The 7,306-nt window shown below is 42.0% G+C and overlaps 1 pseudogene; it reads right to left on the reverse strand.

Moving 5' to 3' along the window:
- Positions 1–339: 339 nt before the first annotated feature.
- On the reverse strand, positions 340–6,460 carry LOC150038812 (uncharacterized; annotated as a pseudogene).
- Positions 6,461–7,306: the final 846 nt, after the last annotated feature.

Here is a 7,306-nt window from a genome sequence, read left to right on the forward strand (position 1 = left end):
TAGCGTGATTTCATCCAAATCTAGCTCAATCTTCTTTTCACGAGCCAACTTCATAATTTGTTCCTTCAGCACGAAGCACCTTTCAACTGGGTGACTAATGACCCGGATATTTGCAGTAGTTAGGATCATCTATTTTTCCTTCTTGTTCTGGCCGCTTGCATTCCAGTAGCTGAATAAGTTGCTTCTCTAGTAGTTGCTCCAACATATCTGCCACATCAGAGTCAGGGAATGGATAAAACTTCTCTTGTCGTTCTTTAAGAGTTGGACGATGCTTTTCGCCCTCATTGTGCCTTCTTTCAAATTTTGTTTGTTTTCCTTTGGAGAAAAATTTTAGCGGGGTCACATGAATGAACATAGATTCTTTTGTGGTACTATCCATGATTTTTCAGTGCCCTTGGCATCATTTTTGTATTTTCTCCCTTCAAAGACTAGGAAACCTTTAGTTCCCCGATTGGTAATGCTTAGCTCCATATCATGAGCGCGTGTTGCCAGCTCCTCAAACGTACGAGGTTTTATCCCTTGTAGGATGTAGAGAAGCTCCCAATGCATGCCTTGAGTGCACATCTCTTCTGCAGATAATTCAGTAAGTCTATCTTTGCAATCTAGACTTAAAGCTCTCCATCGGTTGATGTAATCGATGATTGTCTCTCCCTTCCACTATTTGGTGTCTGTCAGCTCCATCATGCTAACAGTACGCCTTGTACTGTAGAAGCGGTTCAGAAACTCCCTTTCTAGTTGTTCCCAACTATCAATCACTTCTGGCTCCAAATCAGTATACCAATCGAAAGCATTTCCTTTCAAGCTACGAACGAACTACTTGACTAGTCGGTCTCCTCTGGTTCCTGCATATTCACAGGTTTCAATGAAGTGTGCAATATGTTGTTTTGGATTGCCCTTTCCATCGAATTGCTGGAACTTTGAAGGTTGATACCCAGCTGGCATTCTCAGATTGTCGATTCTCTTGGTGTATGGCTTGGAGTACATAAAGGAGGTTTGCAACGGTCCTTCGTACTGAGCTCTTATGGAGTTTGTGATCATATCCTGGAGCTGTTGAACTGACAGGGAGGCAACAGAGGTGGATTGTGGTGGCTGACTTTTCTGCAAGACAGTCTTTCCTTTGTCATTGGCTTTTGTAGCTGGGGATTGACTTGATTTAGTAGTATCTCGAGCCTGTATCTGATCTCTTAAAGTAGCGATTTCATGATCTCGCTCCTCTACAGCCTTCATTAGGAGATTTATCTTTACCTCCATCTCTGCCATGGTCGACTCAGTCGTTATGACAGACACTACATCAAAATGTGATTCTTTCTTTGATAGATCAGTAACAGAAGCATAGTTTTCAAACAAGGGATTTTCTCTGATGACGATCCTGTCTTTAGGAAATTCCATCAGCTGGCCCCAGATTTCCTACGTGATGACAGAGCTTATGTAAGTGTTGCTTGCGACGGTAGCTTTGGATGCAACTTTCTTTGATGCCATCATAGATTTCTTGACTCGGATGACGAGAGAGAGATGAGAGGTAGAGATGTCCCACTAGGCGTGCCAATTTGTTCACATGAGGTTTCTGGAGAAACTTGTTTCGTGGTGTTGATGTTGGAGTTGATTTGATGCGATGTGGTTCGATCTCTAATACTTGATCCTCTGTTTCTCTCTCAGTTGGGTGAATATGCTTGACTTGGAGAAGGAAAACACCAAACGTTCTTGAAGTAAAAGTCTTGGAAGCTTGGAGTAGAAGTCTTGGAAAAGTATTTGTGTCTTCAAAGGTCTTCTGCCTTATAGGGGTGCAGTTTCAGGAGTCTTTCAAGTTTGAAGTAGAAGTCTTGGAAGAGTATTTGTGTCTTCAAAGGTCTTCTGCCTTATAGGAGTGCAGCTTCAAGAGTCTTGGAAGCTTGAAGTAGAAGTTTTGGAAGAGTATTTATGTCTTCAAAGGTCTTCTGCCTTATAGGAGTGCAGCTTCAGGAGTCTTGGAAGCTTGAAGTAGAAGTCTTGGAAGAGTTTTGTGTCTTCAAAGGTCTTCTGCCTTATAGAAGTGTAGCTTCAGGAGTCTTGAAAGCTTGAAGTAGAAGTCTTGGAAGAGTATTTGTATCTTTAAAGATCTTCTGCCTTATAGGAGTGCAGCTTCGGGAGTCTTGGAAGCTTAAAGTAGAAGTCTTTGAAGAGTATTTGTATCTTCAAAGGTCTTCTACCTTATAGGAGTGCAGCTTCAGGAGTCTTAGAAGCTTGAAGTAGAAGTCTTGGAAGAGTATTTGTGTCTTCAAAGGTCTTCTACCTTATAAGAGTGTAGCTTCAGGAGTCTTGGGAGTCCTTTGCTTGTTAGTGAATTCTCTCGGGGTCTTCTGAATGTAGAAAATGCTTCCCTTACAAATGAAGAGAACTTCTTTATTAATAGAGTTCTCAGGTAGGCTTTGTGGGCTTGGTTGGTCCATGGGCCTGACCCTTGGGCCCAATTAGTTTGTTTTGGTCCTGATATGGAATTTGGGTCCAATTCAACTTTTTTTGTAGTTTGGACTTTAAGCCCAAATAGTAATATCAAATTGGACCAATTTAATCTCATCTGATTCATCCGCGTGACGTCATCGAAACTTTTCTTCAATTCAATTCGGGACATGTGTCAACTTCTAATTGGACTCAAAGTCAATGATTTAGAAATTCGTCGTTAATTTAGGAAACGACGTGGTAACTTGTGATTGGTCCAAAATTTCTCATACAACAGAGGGATGACCGCAAGGGTGGTGGAATGCGATGATACTTTGGAAACCAAGCATGAACACATACCTTGGGAGTATCAAAAGGTGATGTTGAAATTTCACCTACCCTGCCTTTAGCAGTAGAGATTCAGAGCAGGTCCATCACGCTGTTAGCTGCAAAATTTCAGAGAAGGACTATTAATGATGTCGGCGATCAAGCTCTATAAATAGAAGCCTTAAAGCACAACTTCAAGGATCCGAGTTTCTGCTTTCGGGCAGATCCTTGTGATCCAGACGAAAGCGTGAGAAGATAGTCTTGAGAGTTCTTCATTCCTCCTACCATTCCGAGTGACGACCGGAGCTCCACCGGAGGTAGATCTTGAGAGAGACTACTTTGCCGCCCATCCATGACACCACCAGCAGCCTTGACATACATCTGATGGACGCAAGACATTGCCCACCTGGCCCTCCATATCTCTTCTATCTCTGTATTGTATTACATTTTGGCTTAAGAGATTAATACATTCTATGATCAATGAATTTCTCTATTTCCTTCGATTCCATCTTCACTTTCTTATCATCTTTTACTTTCACTGCAAAGACTAAGGAAGATTGCTAGAGTATCACATACTTAATCATGTGGCATAGACATATGAATCAAGTAGCAATCCACCGAGAGATGTGCGTTGCGTGAGTGTTGTGAGAAAATCCTGTTTGCTTAGTGTGATGCTGTAGCAACACTTGTCCATGAGCTGTTCAGCGGTAGCTAACTGCTCGGGAGGGTAAGTGGTGGAACGGATTAAGCAAAATAAGCAGTGTTCCTAAAGATAGGAATAATCTTATGTCAACCATGTTATGTGATTACCTTGTCTTATGAGCACATCATTCATCATTTAGGCACACTTGAGAGAGTAGTCTAAAGACCAAATCTAGGCTGGAGAGAGTCGGATTGGATCGTATAGGCAAGAATAGAGGCTTAGAGATAAGCTCTATTTGCTATTACACAGCGTATGCACCATATAGATAGGATATGGTGGTGTGCGGTCATCTTGTTTATGTGTGGGAGCACGTGAGCAAGAATAGAGACTTGGACATAAGGCCTCTCGACACTATTGCATATACATCGCATGCGTCTTTGTCAAGTGTGTGTAGCATAATCGCATAGCTTTCGTTGGCTGGGGTTACCCTTACGATCAAACTTAGTGATGTGGTGAAGTCATGCTCGTCGTTTTATCTATTTTCCCATGCATCTTATTACGCATTAACCGTTGCCGTGTCTCTACCTCTCATAGTCATACTTCCACTACTTAATCTATTAGTTAGGAGTAGGAGTAGCGCATAGCCCATAACCTTCAATATTCTTTTATTCTTCGCCGCAAACACTTTATTTCATAACATTTAGCTGCAAGTCCCTAAGTTCGACCTTGGATCACCCAAGAAACTTGCGATCTCGTTATAGTTGGCAAGAGAGCAAGAAAACTTGTGGCAAGAACGCATGGTCATCAAACGCATATTGCATATCCCTTTGTCCAACGCATGACCAGTGATGCATGGAGAACGAACAATGAACGCATATTTATTTACTCCATTTTCCATGCATCAACCAACTACCAGAAGAATGCCCATGACAATAGATATCCAAGCAACACTGGTGATGATGACGATCAGAAGTTATTTGCACGACCAAGCTAAGGAGAAGAGAGGGGTGAAATGAGAGAGAAGATTCGATATGAAATGAAAAAGATGTTTTTTAATAAAGTAAAAAAAATAAATAAATGAGAGGCCTTTAATGTCGGTTTTAAACTGACATTGTAGCCCATCTTCAATGTCAGTTTAAAACCGACATTAAAGATCCATTTTTTTTTAAATCGACATTATACACCCGATTTAACTTTTTTCAATTGACATTAAAGCCCAAAATTCTTGTAGTAGAGTGAATTTCGTCTTGCACCCAATGTCCCTAACTATCTACTAATCTTACCCCTAAAATGGGAGGCTTATTGAGGCGACACTGTTAAGCCAACTCTCACCTATACAAATCTAAGGATAATCCCAAATAAATAGGAGTTCATAGTTAGCTCAGTATTAAAGTTGATTTACCTAGGTCATCATTTTGAAACAGTCAGTCTTAAACAATAAACAACGTTATAAAGTAAGAGTTACTTATTTCTTGGTCTAGTCTTATACAAACTCATTGCATAGGACGCCTCCACTCGCATGTCTCCACAAACTTGAGCTTCTGTCCGTTCATGCTCAGTGTGATCTCTTCCTTGTACATATTAATCTGAGTGCGACCAGTGGATAAAAATGGTCGTCTCAGGATGATGGGTACATCCGTGTCTGGTTTATAATCAAGGATGATGAAGTCTGTCGGTAAGATAAATTTGTCAATCGTGACTAGGACATCCTTCACCTTCCCTTCTGGATGCACAAGGGATCTGTCAGCTAACTGGAGAGTCACCATCGTGGGCACCAGCTGCCCCACATTCAACTGCTTAAAAATTGGAAGGGGCATTAAGTTGATGCTTGCCCCGAGATCGCAAGGCTTTTGACCAATATATAACCCTCCAATTGAGCAGGGTATTGTGAAACTTCCAGGGTCGCGCATTTTCGGTGGAATAATGGTTTTTGCCCTTTGTGTCAATGCCATCGTTGCGAACTTACCAATGCCTCTTTTCTTCGTCACCATGTCCTTAAGAAATTTTGCATACTTTAGCATCTGTTTAATCACTTCAGTGAAAGGAATGTTGATATGCAACTGTTTCAACATATCTATAAAACTTTGATACTACCTTCATCATTTTTCTTCTTTTTAAGTGTCTAGGGAAATGGTGGCAGTTGTATTTTCACGGTTTCCTGCTCTTTCAGCTTCAAAGTGGATGCAATCTTCGGTTCCATCATCTCATGATCTTTTGTTTCTTCTTAAGTCAACGATATCTGTGGTTCCATCACAATTGGAGCAGTCCTACTAGGCTTCTTCTTCTCCTCCGCCACTGTCTTTTTGCTTCGCAACGTCACAACTTGACATTGCTTCTTTCCCATACTCCCTGGGGTTGCGCAGGAGCTCTGTTGAACTCGGCAGTGCCCCTTGCGGCCTACTTTTGAGTTTGCCCGTAATCTGTCCTATCTGGATTTCTAGATTGTGGATAGACGTCGCTTGATTCTGAAGCAGTTTCATTCTTCTCAATATATACTTTAGTAAGCTCTCCAGAGATGAAGATTGCGGCGCCTGCAAACTACTAGCTTGATTTTGCTTTGACAGTTTGTTTGTGGAAAAGATCCTGGTGGCCTTTCCTTTTGTGCCATTGGTTGAAAATTTTGTTGTTGAGTTTTCCACGCAAAGCTAGGGTGGTTTCTCCACCTAGGGTTGTAAGTATTGGAAAATGGATTATTCTTCACGAAATAGACAGACTGTGGGTTCCTCAGACATTCTTCCATTGGATGGCCTTCACCGCAAGTAGCACAACTTGCGCTTGTTTGGTCGATTGTGTTGACTTGGCTCATATGCATTCCTGGGCTGCTGATTGCAATTCCTTGTATCAAATTCATCATCACAGTCATTTGGTTTTGCAGGGATGCGATGGCCCCATTATTTACGTCACTGTCTTTGATTCTCAGTCTTTGATCACTTTCTCTCAGTTTTCGTGATTTTTCGAAATGCGATCAAATATATTCTTAGCCTCGTCGTATGTCTTGTCAAGCAAACCTCCGGCTGCTGCCACATTGGCAGCCATCTGCGATGCAGGGTTCAATCCGTAGTAGAAGATTTCCATCTGTAGACAGTCTGGTAAGCCATTATGCGGGCAATCTCTTACCAACCTTTTAAACCTCGCCCAGGCGTCACTGAGCGATTAGTCGATATCCTATTCAAAATTGGTAATCAACTTCCTCCTCCTAGCATTTTCCGTCGGGGGGAAGTACTTCTTCATGAACTTTTCCACTACCTGTTCCCATGATGTAATCTCCCCTGGTTCGAGAGAATAAGCCCATTTCCGTGCCTGGTCACACAACGAAAAATGGGAACAGTGTTAATCGAACCTCTTCAGCGGAGATGTTTGGGAACACAAACGTATTGCAGATTTCAATAAAACTCAGGAGGTGGGCGTGCAGATCCTTGCCACACCTATCGCCAAACTGTCCAGTAGTTTGAATCATCTACAGCATCACCGGTTTCATCTCGAACCTCGATCTGTCAAAAGCTGGCCTCATGATTCCTCATGAGAAATCATAGAGCTTGGGCGACACATAGTCCTAGATGGGCCTATTGCGGTCGTTCGCCAAGAGGATGGGGTTCGCCATGATATTATTTGCATTTGGTGCTCTGTCTTTTGGTTGCTCCGCCATGTTTGGATTTTTCTCTTGTTGTCGTTGGCGGCTGTTTCTTCTTCTTCTTCGAAAAGTTCTCTCAATCTCTGGGTCGTAATTGGGCTCAAGATTTTGTCCTTCGCTCATACGACGCCTGCTTCTTCCCTTACCTAAGGAGAGCCAGTGTACAGAGATGGAGAGTCTGCAAAGAAAATAAAAAAGTTACCATTAGCATAATCTGTACTGCTGTAGTCCTCGGCAACGGTGGCAAAAACTTGATGCGTGGTTAATATGATGAAATAATGGTGTATAAT

This window comes from Benincasa hispida, chromosome 1 (genome assembly GCF_027475165.1).
Source record: "Benincasa hispida cultivar pf3 chromosome 1, pf3_genome.v1.1, whole genome shotgun sequence".
NCBI lineage: Eukaryota > Viridiplantae > Streptophyta > Magnoliopsida > Cucurbitales > Cucurbitaceae > Benincasa > Benincasa hispida.